General features: G+C 36.4%; 1 protein-coding gene across 3 annotated transcripts in view; it reads right to left on the bottom strand.

Moving 5' to 3' along the window:
- Window positions 1–13,556, bottom strand: part of GALNT13 (polypeptide N-acetylgalactosaminyltransferase 13) — a 574,420-nt gene that overhangs the window by 512,538 nt on the left and 48,326 nt on the right. Inside the window, exon 1 of one of the 3 annotated variants that reach the window (XM_037849908.1) lies at window positions 2,702–2,754. The exons of the other annotated variants lie outside the window; for them this stretch is intronic. The gene's annotated coding sequence lies outside the window, so the exon portion shown is untranslated. Of the gene's footprint in view, window positions 1–2,701; window positions 2,755–13,556 lie in introns of those variants that run through there. 3 annotated transcript variants of the gene reach the window in all.

Here is a 13,556-nt window from a genome sequence, read left to right as displayed (position 1 = left end):
CTCCTTAGATAACTGCCAATGTGTTCTGGTAGGTATAAACAAGAAATAATTTCACCTTCTTATAATCTATAACAAGCCCTATATAAACAGTAAACCCTACTTAGAATAAAATCTAGGAGATCACAGATTTAAAATTTACATGTTCAAACCAATACCAAACAATATGAACCAAACCACAACCACGATTGATTCTTTCCTTCTTTGTGAATATTACTGTTCAGTGCACCATATATTATCTATAAAAGAGTCTTATGCTTCAAATAACCAAAGGCAGCAAAATAGGATGATTGGAAATTTAGTGTTACATCATTTTTTATAATATATAAATATGGCTTCCATCTTTTAATAAAATTCACACTAATATGCCACGGTTTACAAAAATTTTTAAACCTAGATTGTTTATACAAGATAAATCATTAAATATTTGCTTATTAATAATGTTTTCAAGTACAAAAATGTTTAAATATCAAGAACTTATGTTGTAAAAAGCAGCTCTAGTCTATGTCTGATGAATTCTCTCAAGAAGCTACTGCTTTGGGCAGTGCAAAATTTAGTGACTTACTGAGATTTGACATTTTGAAGATGCAAGAGTAATACTAAGATAATAACAGACATTTTTAAGCAAGTTTATGAAATACTCAAAAATTTACTAGGCATTTATATGTATTAACACAAATAATCATCACAACAATCGTGAGATAACTACTACTATCATTTCCAAGTAAAATCAAGGAAATTGAGGCACCAGAAAGGGGAGTGACTTGTCCAAGGTTTTGTTATTGATTTGTGGCTGAGCCAGCATTCAAAGTCAAGACCCTGATAGCAGCGACCCCTGATCTGAACTGAACTCTATCAATTCTTCAATAATTAAATATTAATAAATATTTCCTCATAACCAGCACTTTCAAGTTTGATATAACATTATGCAGATGATATTAACAATAAAATAGTAATTCTTCACACTTCACATATTTATGGACACCTACTTTGTGCTTAGAACCATGTGATGAATGAAAGTTACAGAGATGAATTAAATATAGTCCTTGCCCTCAGAGAGCTCAAAGTCTACAGAGAATGACAAATAAATCTGTAACTATGGCAGAGGATAATAGAGTACCAAAAGAAGTACAAGATAAAGGAACAACTGAACAAGTATTTCTTCTCAAACTATTTTACTGAACCTCACATGGTAACATATTCTGGTAAATGATGTATAAGATATATTCTTTTCTCAATAAAACCTCTTAGCTATACCAGAGAATCTCAGTACTTTGAAGGAAATAATAGGTGGTTTTTTTGGTAATATGGATACTATTTCCATTTATTTATGTAACATATCTATTCATGTGTGTGATACATTCTATCCATCTCTATCATAAGTTTTTACAAGAGTACCAATAAAATGATTAACTCAAATGGTAGATATATCTATGTGTGCATGTATGTATATACATATATGTTACTTTCCATCTTTTTGAACACGGTGTATCAATTTGGAAATCAGAGTAATTATTTTAAACATTACTGAATCAAATATAATACCATATTAAAACCTCAGTCAACTCTTAAACATGGTTTGAACAAGCTGAAGATAATTTGTAACATCATTCTCATAAAAAATAATGATGATGCATCTTGTCAAGCCTTTGCACATGTAGACACAGAAAAGGAGGAGAACACAATGGGGGAAGTAGAAACCCACAGTATTGTGCTCTAAACTAGCTGCATGTTTTAAAAAAAAACAACCTGTTTGTAGTCATAATAAACAGGGATAACTGCTCAACTAACACACTCGCTTTTTTTCTCTTTCTTCCTCATCCCTCCCCATCTCTTTCAGTGGGACCTTTCTGTTTCCAAGATACATTCTAGTTTGACTCCATGGCTTTTCAATTGGGTGTCTCTGATACTGACTGAGGTTGCCTGGCAACATGACTGATAGAACACTCACCAGCCCCTGTGGTGGCTCTATTTTTTGGTTTGCAGATGGAAGATATGGAATAGAATTTCGGGAGACTTTTGGAGGGTATTTAATGAAGTTTATTGCTTGCATTAGTATTATAGTTTACTACAATATTTAGTATTGTTTAGAGTTGTTTTTTCATAAATATTACTATTTCCAGAAAATTTTAAAAGATTGAAATTATTCTTCAATACTTTATTGCCTTAGTAGAAGCTCATTAACTTAAATCCAAAACTAAAAAATAAATAAACTAAAAGGTTATTGACATAAAGGGATATGAAGAAAACTTCTTGGGGGCTGGATATGTTCTATATCTTGATCTGGGTATTAGTTATACACATACATAAACACATATAAGGTATTTTTCAATTCAAGAATTTTGAAAGGTGGTGACAATATGAATAAACATACACATACATACACATACAAAGAAGCCTATGTAAGTATATGAGAATAACATCTTCTTAAAGACTGGGTATTTCTGTTGCACTTAATCAGTTTGACAGTAGAGACTATTTGACCATATGGCAACCATGCTTTTACTAATAAATTGCTATTTTTGGAGAGGGAGACAATGGCAAATTCAGGAGAGTTGACATCACTAATAGCCACATGCAGCAAATGATTTGCTATTTGTTGCAACCTCACTGGATAACAAAATGGATGCTGCAGATGTAGCAAAATATTTCATCTAAAGATTTATCCCAGTAAGACACTTCATACACCAAGTTGCAGACATACCTTGCTGGTTCCTTCCACAACACTGTGCAGTAGACCCCACTTGATACAACTTCCTATGGCATAATTTAGACTGATGAATCAATTGGCAAAATCTAACACAAACCTTAAAACAGAAGTTTCTTGGTAGCTTTACTGTACTGTATTTTATATTTTAAACTTTATCAATCTCTACACCAGAAGACTAAAGGCATTCTCTGTACTTCAGATCATTGGACCTTCTAAACAGCTTAGTATATTGAACCTGTATAGTTTTTTAAGTACTTATACATTGTTTTTATTTCACTTCATCCTCATCATGGCCTTAATATATACAAACATTACCCATTTCATAAATGAGGACTCAGGCTCAAGAATTTATGTGACGTGCCCAAAGCTGAACACTTTGTCTAAGCCAGCAATGTTCACAATCAGAAGCTGAAGCCAGTTTTCTAACATACAACACCACGTTGCTCCATTAATATCTATCATTTCATTTCAAAACTAGAAAAACTTCTCAACAAAGCCAGTTCTTATACAAATTCAACTTTGGCTTAATTAAATAAGTCTTTATCCATTTATCTGTTGGTCTTTCTGTCTCAGGCAAATAAAAGGCATGGGATCGTGTCGCATAAAAGCTGTCAAACATCTGGTAGGGGGTAGTTAGTCCATCTAACTGCAGCCCAGAGGGTTATAATGACTTTCACTAGTCTCATAACTTACTAATGGTAGAATTCAAGCTGGAACATATCTTCTCTGTTTCTTGGTTTGACATTACATAAATAAAGGGCTACTATCATAACCTAAATTTTGAACAGTATTTGGGTATAGCTTAAAAAAATATTAAAATGCAACATAGATCTGTAAGTAAAGCTCCCCAAATTTCAGAGCTGGTAGCCCTCCCCCAGCCTGCATGGCAGGCTGAAATAGAAAACTTCACTGTGGGAAAAAGAAGCAGTCTACCTGGAGTGAGAGAAAGCTCCATTTGCAGGTTTAAATTAACAAATTTGGACAACTGAATACAAGCTACAAGCACAGATAAACCAGGAAAAAGCAGGAAAGTACCCTGCTCCAGGCAAAGAGGAGGTGGGGCTGACAGAAAAAAATACTTAAATGAATAAAAACAGATGCTTTTGAGGACAGCTGAGCTCAGAATACAGGAAAACAGCTGTGTCCCATGAAAATGGGCACAGAGAACCGGGTACCAACACTGGCTGACTGGTGAAACTGGGGGCCTGGGGACTGGCTCTGAAAAGGGGTTTTCCCTCTTTTTCCTTTATTTAATTCTCCCATTCCAAGTAGTTCATTAGAGAAAGCCTCAGGCATTTTCAATTTTCAGTGTTGACCCAGGCAAGGGTGGAGTTAACAGATTCAGAGAGACAAAGAAGGAATTTAAGTGTAGGAAATAACTCCCTAAAGGGTGTATCTTCCCTAAGAAAAGGGGGATGGGACCCAGCTCAAGTGACTGCCCTCCCTCAGAGAATTCAGAACCCAGGACCTGGGCTGAGGGGGAACAGAAACAACTTAACCTTGGCTTCTGACACCCTCAGTCCCTGGCCATGACAGGTTCCACTGAGAATTCAAGGGGCCACACCTCTTTACACCAGTGGGGACCTACAGGGTGACAAGTGCCACCTGTGGGCAGGATAGGAAAAGCACAGAATCTAGAGGCCTCATGGGAAAGTCTTACAATCTGCTGGGTCTCACCCTCAGGGAAACCTGATACTAAAAACAACCACCTTCTGAGACCTGAGCCCATCTGGTCTGGGAAAATCTGATCAGCTTAATTAAGGAAAGCAGGTGGCTAGACAACAAAAAATTATGAGTCACATTAGAAAAAATGAAGACATGGCCCAGTCAAAGGAACAAACCTACACTTAAACTGAGATACAGGAATTGAAACAACTAATTATTAATCAAACAAATCTCCTAAATCAATTCAAAAATCAAATTAACAAGGTGAGGGAAGATATGGCAAAAGAGTCATATTTTCTTTAAGAAGCCATATCTTCTTTAAGAGCCATGTCTTCTTTAAGAACACATTGGGCAAACATAAGAAAGAACTCAAAAGTTTGAAAAACAATTGGCAGAACTTATGGGAATGAAATGCACAATACAAGAGATGAAAAACAAAATGGAGACATACAACAGGAGATCTGAAGAGGCAGAAGAAAGGATTGAGGAACTGGAGGGCAGGTCTTCTGAAATCCTACAAGCAAAAGAACAGACAGGAAAAAGAATGGAAAAATATGAGCAGGGTCTCAGGAAATGGCAACATGAAGCACAGAAATATACATGTCATAGGTGTCCTAGAAGGAGAAGAGAAGGGAAAGGGGGCAGAAACAATATGGAGGAAAAAAAATCACTGAAAATTTCCCATCTCTTATGAAAGACATAAAATTACAAATCTAAGAAGTGCAGTGTATCCCAAACAGAATAGATCCAAGGAGACCAACTCCAAAACACTTAATAATAAAATCATCAAATGTCAGAGACAGAAAATTCTGAAAGCAGCAAGAGAAAAGTATTCCATTACATACAAAGGAAGCTCAAAAAGACTGTGTGCAGATGTCTCAACAGGAACCATGGAGGCAAGAAGGCAGTGGTATGATACATTTAAGACACTGAAAGAGAAAAATCACCAACCAAGAATTCTATATCCAGCAAAACTCACCTTCAAAAATGAGGGAGAGTTTAAAATATTTTCAGACAAACAGACACTGAGAGAGTTTCTGAATAAGACACTTGCTGTACAAGAAATACTAAAGGGAGCATTATAGGCAGACAGGAAAAGACAGGAGAGAGAGGTTTGGAGAAAAAAATAGAAATGGAGACTATCAGTAAGGGTAAAAAGAGAGAGAGGGAGAGAGGAAAAAATAAAAATAAAATAAGATATCACCTATAAAATCCAAAAGACAAAATGGTAAACAGTAGACATTATGTTGAATGAAATTAGCCAGAAACAAAAGCACAGATACTGAATGGTCTAACAAATATGGACTATCACTGATGAGTGAAATTTGAGAGTGGAGAACACAGATTATCAGGAGATAGAAAGAGGTTAGAGACTGGGCATTTGATGCTGAAGGAGTATAGAAGGTTCAACAGGATTGATTGTATAGAACCAGAAATGGAATGGACAGTGAAATAGTGTATGATGGTAACACAATATTGTAAGTACTCTGAACAAAGACGACTGTGAGTATGGTTGAAAGAGGAAGGCTAAGGTCAGGTATGACCCCAGACAGAAAGACAGAAGGTAAAGACCAAGATTGTATAACTTAGCGAAACTTACTGTGGCCAATGATGGTGATTAGATGTACAAATACAAGAATGTTTTTAAATGAGAGAGAATAAATGAATGTCAACATTGCAAGGTGTTGAAAATTGGATGGTATAGGGAAAAAATGCAATCAATGCAAACTAGAGTCTACAGTTAATGGTAACATTGTAAGATGCTTCCATTAACTGTAACAAAGGCAATATACCAAAGCTAAATGTCTATAAGAGAGGGATATGGAATTCCTGGTGGTGGTGATGCTGTCTGACCTTTTCATTTTATTTTATTCTTATTTTTCTTCTATCTTTTGTATTTTTATTCTTCATGTTTTTTTTCTCCTTTTCAACTCTTTCTTTGGGGAAAACGTGGAAATGTCCTCAGTCCTCATATATATTGTGGTGGTAAATGTATAATTACCTGATTCTACTGGGAATCACTGACTGTTTACTTAGGGTGGACTGTATGGTGTGTGAATAAAACCATTAAAAAATAAATAGAGGGATACAAGTGCTGAATAAAATGTGGAGAGAAGGCTATACCAATTCCCTGCTGGTAGGGAAATAGGCTGGTGCAGCCCAGCTAGAGGGCAGTGTGGCAGTTTCACAAGAAGCTAACGCTGGGGTTGCCATATGGTCCTGCAACCCCGTTATTGGGTAAAAACCTGGAAGAACTGAGAACAGGGACATGAGTGGACACTGCACACTGGTGTCTATGGCAGCCATATTCATGATTTGCAATGGATGGAGGTGGCCTAAGGGTACACTGAGTAATAAATGGAATGGTGAACTCTGGCGTATACATACAATGGAATACTAAGCAGTGGCAAGAAGAAATGAAGTCGTGAGGCATACACCTAGGTGAATGGACCTTGAGGACAGTATGTTGAGTGAAATTAGCCAGAATTGAAAAGACAAACATTATAATGCCTCACTAACATGGACTAACTATAATGTAAGTGAGTCCTGAATATCAGAACATGGGTTATCAGGGGATGGCTTACAGTAAAGGTTCCTAGACTGCAAGTTCTTACAGCAGTCACATCTATTCCTGAGTTGTAATGGTTATCTCTAAATTCTGAGATGCTGAGCTGGCTGGTCCCTGTAACTTCTGGTATCTATGTGACACCTGAGACTCAGAAGCAGAGTTCAGCAGCTATGAATGTCAGCATTATCCCACAGAACAAATGTTTAAAAAGCTGAAAAAGAGATCAGACTTCAATTAGAGATGTGATCAAAACGGACTTGCTAGGACTGAGGTAAACCAGACTTAAGGTAAAAGGATAATACTGACTGTGTTTTAAAACTGTAACTTCTGTGTGATGCCAAAGAAAGAGATGTTTATTTGGTGCAAAATCTATATTTACTGTAGCACACTATATAATTTAACTTGTATGGTCAGTTGATTCAATGCTATAATTACACGGAACCTTGAATAGGGGGTGCTAGCTGGTTGATTTGTAAATATATCCCACAGTAATTTGGGTAGAGAGTAAGGAGTATTTGCAGGGCCACCAGAGAACCTCTTTTGTTGCTCAGATGTGCCTGTCTCTCTAAGCACACTCGGCTGGTAAACTCACTGCTTTCCCTACTACATGGGACCTGACTCCCAGGGGTATAAATCTGCCTGGCAAAATGGGACATGACTCCCAGGGATGAGCCTGGACCTGGCACTGTGGGATTGAGGAAAACTCCCTGACCAAAAGGGGAAAGAGAAATTAAACAAAATAATGTTTCAGCGGCCAAGAAATCTCAAGTGGAGTCAAGAGGTCATTCTGGAGGTTATTCTTATGCATTATATAGATATCTCTTTTTAGTTTTTAGCATACTAAAATAGCTAGAAGGAAATACCTGAAACTGTTGAACTGCAATCCAGTATCCTTGATTCTTGAGTATGATCATGTAACTATGTAGTTCATACAGTGTGACTGTGTGATTGTGAAAACTCTGTGGCTCACACTCCCTTTTATATATGGACAAATGAGTAGAAAAAAGGAGAACAAAAAGTAAATGAATAATAGGGAGAAAAAAAGGAGTATGAGATGTTTTGGGTGTTCTTTTTTACTTTTATTTTTAGTGTTATTCTTATTTTTTGGAGTAATGAAAATGTTCAAAAAATTGATTATGGTAATGAATGCACAACTATTTGATAATACTGTGAACAACTGATTATACACTTTGGATGATTGTATGGTATGTAAATACACCTCAAAAAATGCATCTTAAAAAAAGGAAGGGTGGTAAAAGGTACAAGAGAAAAAGAATCTTTAAAAATGCTGTTATAATTATTATTTACTTTCTCTGTTTTAAAATAACAAGCAACACTTGTTCATTATAGAAAAATTTGAAAATCCTGACCAGAAAAAACAGTGTTTTATTAAGAAATATATACAAAAAATGAACATCTATAACTTACATATAAAGTATCAAGGATAATAATGAAAAGAATCTTGACACACCTGACACCCAGCTTAAAACAGAGCATTTGACCAATTGGAGCAAGCACTTTTCTGAATTTTGTTTTTTTCATTCCTTTACTTTTCGATTTAGTTTTGTCATGTGAATGTATCCCTGAATATACATTTTGCATGTTTTTGAACTTTTTTATAAGTGGACTCAACCTAGTACGTATTCTTCTATGACCTGCTTTTTTGGCTCAACATTATACTTTTAAGATTCTTCCATGTTATTGCAAAAAGCTGTGGTGTATTCATTTTTACTGTTTTATAGCACCCCATTGTATGAAAGTACCACAATGTATTTATATACTCTCCTGAGATGGATGTGAATTTGTTTCCCTTTTTTTTTATTTGCTATTATAACTAATGCTGTTCTGAACGTTCATTTTTACGTACCTCCTGACACATATGTGCAAGAGATTATTTAGGATATTACCCATGAATGGAATTGTGGGGTTGTAGAGTCTATACAGTTTCAAATTTATTAGACAATGATAAACAGCTTTCATAAGTGGTTGTACTGATTCACATTTCCGCAAGAAAATTGTATTTCACAATGCAAAATATGTTTCCATGATAAAAAAATATATAAAGAATCACCTGGAATTTCATCACTCAGTGGTAACCACTGATAACAACTGACATTTTTCTGTGCATGTGTGTGTGTGCAGGTGTGTGTAAATATATATAAAACATACATATAATTTTATTTGTTCTGTTAAACTGGAGTTATAAAAAATACAGAAATACAAATGAGAAAGGATCAGACAGATACATCACAAAAGATCAACTATACAGAAATGAATGTTGAAATAAAGGAAAAGATAGACAAAAATTTATGACATACAAAAACCAAAGACAAAACGGCTGAAATAAGTACTGCCTTTGCAGTAATAATCCTGAATGTTAATAGACTAAACTCTCCAATCAAAAGACACAGGTTGGTGAAATGGATTAAGAAAACATGCCCAACTATGTGTTGTTTACAAGAGACCCACAGACAAAAATAGATTGAAAGAGAAAAGATGGAAAAAGATATTCCATGCAAATAGTAACCAAAAAAGAGCTGGAGTAGTTATACTAACATCAGACAAAATAGACTTTAAGTCAAAAGCTCTTATAAGAAGCAAAGCAGGACACAATATAGTAATAAAAGGAGTAACCACCAAGAAGAAATAAAAAACATAAATATTTATGTACCTAACACCGGTATCCCAAAAAAAATGACACAAACACTGGCAAAACTGAAGGGAGAAATAGACACCTTTACAATAATAACTGAAGACTTATTTACTATTATTATAATTGGACCAATCTCATCATTAGATAGATCATCTTAACAGAGGGTCAATAAGGAAATAGAGAACTTGATTATATGATAAATGAACTAGACCTAATATACATATACAGAACATTGCACCCCCAAACAGCAGTATATACATTCTTCTCAAGTACACATGGATCATTTTCCAGAAAGGATCACATGTTGGCTCACAAAACAAGTCTGAATAAATTTAGAAGTACTGAACTCATGCAAAGCATCTTCTCTGACCATAATGAAAGGAAGTTGGAAATAATACCGAACTGGAAAATCCACAATTACAGGGAAGTTAAGTAACACTACCTTAAACAATCAGTGGGTCAAAAGAAGAAATTGCAAGGGAAATCAGAAAATATCCTGAGATAACGAAAATGAGAACACAACATATCAAAACTTATGGGATGAATGGGAGACCAAGAAGATGTTGGCGTAGAGAGGAGTGGAAGTTAGTCACCCTGGAACAACTAATATACAACCAAGAACAACTAGTAAATAATCTGAAATAACTGAGAGGGGACAACCATGACTGTCCACACATCAAACACCAACATGGATTGGGAGGAATGCCTAAGACTGCAGCATAAAATCTGTAAGTAAAAACTGCAGACCTGAGCCAGGAGCCCCCTCCCCCCACAGCAGCCCGAACTGCAAAACCTTGCTGTAGTAAAAAACAGCACTCTCTGAACAAGTGAATATACCTCAGGCCAGTTCCAACTGGGGTTTTAATTAACAAACGTGGACTGCTCAATACAAGTGACAAATCCCTAACAAGCAGACAGAGGCTTTTAGTGACAACTGACTTAAAGAGCCAGAGGACTTCTCTATCCTGGGAGGGGGAGACCAGAGAACCAGTGCTATCTCTGGTTGGTGGGTGAATCTGGGGGGGGGGGGAGGGGGCTGGGGACTGGCCCTGAAGAGGGGCTATCTGTTTCTTTTTCTCCGTCTCAACCTGGGCAGCTCAGAGGAGCCATTTTCAGTTCATAGCACTCTGACTCAAACTAGGGTGGAGACAGCAGAGTCAGAGAGAAAAAGAACCTATTTAAATGCAGATGATAACTACCTAAGGAATTTATCTTCCCTAAAAGGAAGGAGGTGGTGCCCAGCTCTACTAATGGTCTCCCATTCAGAACCAGACCCCAGAGCCAAAACAGAAACAAAGCAGGCCACATCTCCTTACACCAGTAAGGAGTGACAGGCTGACAGAGGCCTCCTGCTGGGCAGGTTAGGAAAAGCACAGCAGCTAGAGGTCTCACAATCTTCAAAGACACACCTACAGGGAAACCTGATATGGCATATTTCCCCCTTCTGAGAACTCAGCCCATTCTGGTCTGGGAAAACCTGATTGGGGTAACCAAGGAAACCAGATGCCTAGATAACAGAAAACTGCAACCTAAACTAAGAAAAATGAGGTTATGGCCCAGTCAAAGGAACAAACTTACACTTCAACTGAGATACAGGAATTTAAATTACTAATGCTAATTCAATTAAAAAACTTTAGGGAAGAAATGGCAAAAGAGATGAAGTGTATAATGAAAACAGTGGGTGAATATAAGGTAGAATTCGGAAGTTCAAGGAAACAAGCAGAATCTATGGAAATGAAAGGCACAACATAAGAGATGAAAGACACAATGGAGACATACAACAGCAGATCTGAAGAGGCAGAAGAAAACACTCAAGAACTGGAGAACAAGACATCTGAAATCCTACACACAAAAGAACACAAGGGAAAAGAATGGACAAATATGAGCAACTTCTCAGGGAGTTGCATGACAACATGAAGCACGTGAATGTACATGTCATGGGTGTCCCAGAAGGAGAAGAGAAGGCAAAGGGCAGAAGCAATAATAGAGGAAATAATCAACAAAAATTTCCTATCTCTTATGAAACACATAAAATTACAGATCCAAGAAGCAGAGCATATCCCAAACAGAATAGAGCTGAATAAGTCTATGCTTATTAATCAGATTATCAAATGTCAAAGACAAAGAGAGAATCCTGAAAGCAGCAAGAGAAAAGCAATCAATCACATACAAAGGAAGCTTGATAAGACTGTGAGCGGGTTTCTCAGTAGAAACCATGGAGGCAAGAAGGAAGTGGTGTGATACATTTGATATACTGAAAGAGAAAAACTGCTAACCAAGAATCCTATATCCAGCAAAACTGTCCTTCAAATATGAGGGAGAGTTTAAAGTATTCTGTAACAGACAATGACACAATTTGTGAACAAAATACCTGCTCTACAGGAAATACTAAAGGAAGCTCTACAGACAGATAAGAAAAGACAGGAGTGAGAGGTCTGGAACACAATTTTGGGTGATGGTAGCACAGCAATGTAAGTACACTGAACAAAGATGACTGTGAGTATGGTTGAAAGAGGAAGATTAGGAGCATGTGGAACACCAGAAGGAGAGAAGAAAGATAAAGACTGGGACTGTATAACTCAGTGAAACCTAGAGTGCTCAACAATTGTGATAAAATGTACAAATATGTTTTTACATGAGGGAAAACAAAGGAATGTCAACCTTGCAAGGTGTTAAAAATATGGTGGTATTGGAGGGAAAAATACAATCGATGCAAACTAGAGACTGTAATTAACAGAAACATTGTATTCTGCTTCCTTTAATGTGACAAAAGCAATATACCAAAGCTAAATGCATGTAACAGGGGGACATAAGGGAGGGGTATGGCACTCCTGGCATTGGTGATGTTGTCTGACTCTTTATTCTACTTTAGTTTAATGCTATCTTTCCTTTTGTTCCTTCCTAGATGTCATGTTTTCTTCTCTCTCTCTTTCTTTCTCTTTTGTCTCTTTACCTTCTTTGACTCTTCCTCCTTTTTTGTGGAAGAAATAGAGATGTCCTTATATAGACAGTGGTGATGGTGATGAATACATAAATACATGACTATTCAGGGAACCATCAATCGTTTGCTTAGGATGGAATGTATGGTGTGTGAACAAAACCATCTTAAAAAAATGGGTTGATGAAGAAACCCTGAGGACACTATATTGAGTGAAATAAGTCAGACACATAAGGGCATATATTGCAGGGTCTCACTGACATGAACTAATTATAATATGTAAACTCATAGACATGAAATATAGGTTACCAGGATATAGAATGAGGCCAAGGAATGGGGAGTGGTTGCTTTTTATGAGCAGGATGTTCAACCTAGGTTGAACTTAAATGTTTGGAAATGGACAGAAGTGACAGTAGCACATTGTGAGAATAACTAACAGTGCTGAATGGTGTGTGAATGTGCTGGAAAGGGGAAGCTCAGAGTCACATATGTCACCAGAAGGAAAGTTGAAGGTTAAAAGATGGGAATGTATAAAATAGTGAATCTTGTGGTGGACAGTGTACGTGATTAACTGTACAAATATTAGAAATCTCTTTCATGAACTAGAACAAATGTATGACATTATAACTAGAAGTTAATAAGAGTGGCATATAGGGAAAATATATACCTATTGCACTATATACTACAGTTAGTAGTATTTTAACATTCTTTCATCAACAGTAACAAATGTACTATACCAATACTCTAAGTCAATAAGGTAGGGGGTGGTTAGGGGTGTAGGAGGATTTGTGTTTCCTTTTTTTGTCTTTATTTCTTTTCTGGAGTAATGAAAATGTTCTAAAAGATTCAAAAAAATTAATTGTGGTGATGGATGCACAGCTGTATGACGGTACCATGTGCAACTGATTGTACACTTTGGATCTTTGGATAATTGTATGGTATGTGAACAATCTCAATAAAAAAAGCAAAATAAAAAAAAACTGATGGTATGCAGTGACAGCAGTGCTGAGAGGGAAATTTATAG

The sequence above is a fragment of the Choloepus didactylus genome, chromosome 9 (assembly GCF_015220235.1).
Source record: "Choloepus didactylus isolate mChoDid1 chromosome 9, mChoDid1.pri, whole genome shotgun sequence".
Taxonomy (NCBI): Eukaryota; Metazoa; Chordata; class Mammalia; order Pilosa; family Megalonychidae; genus Choloepus; species Choloepus didactylus.
Note: the sequence above shows the minus strand (reverse complement) of the source record. Positions and strands in the feature narration are given on the sequence as shown.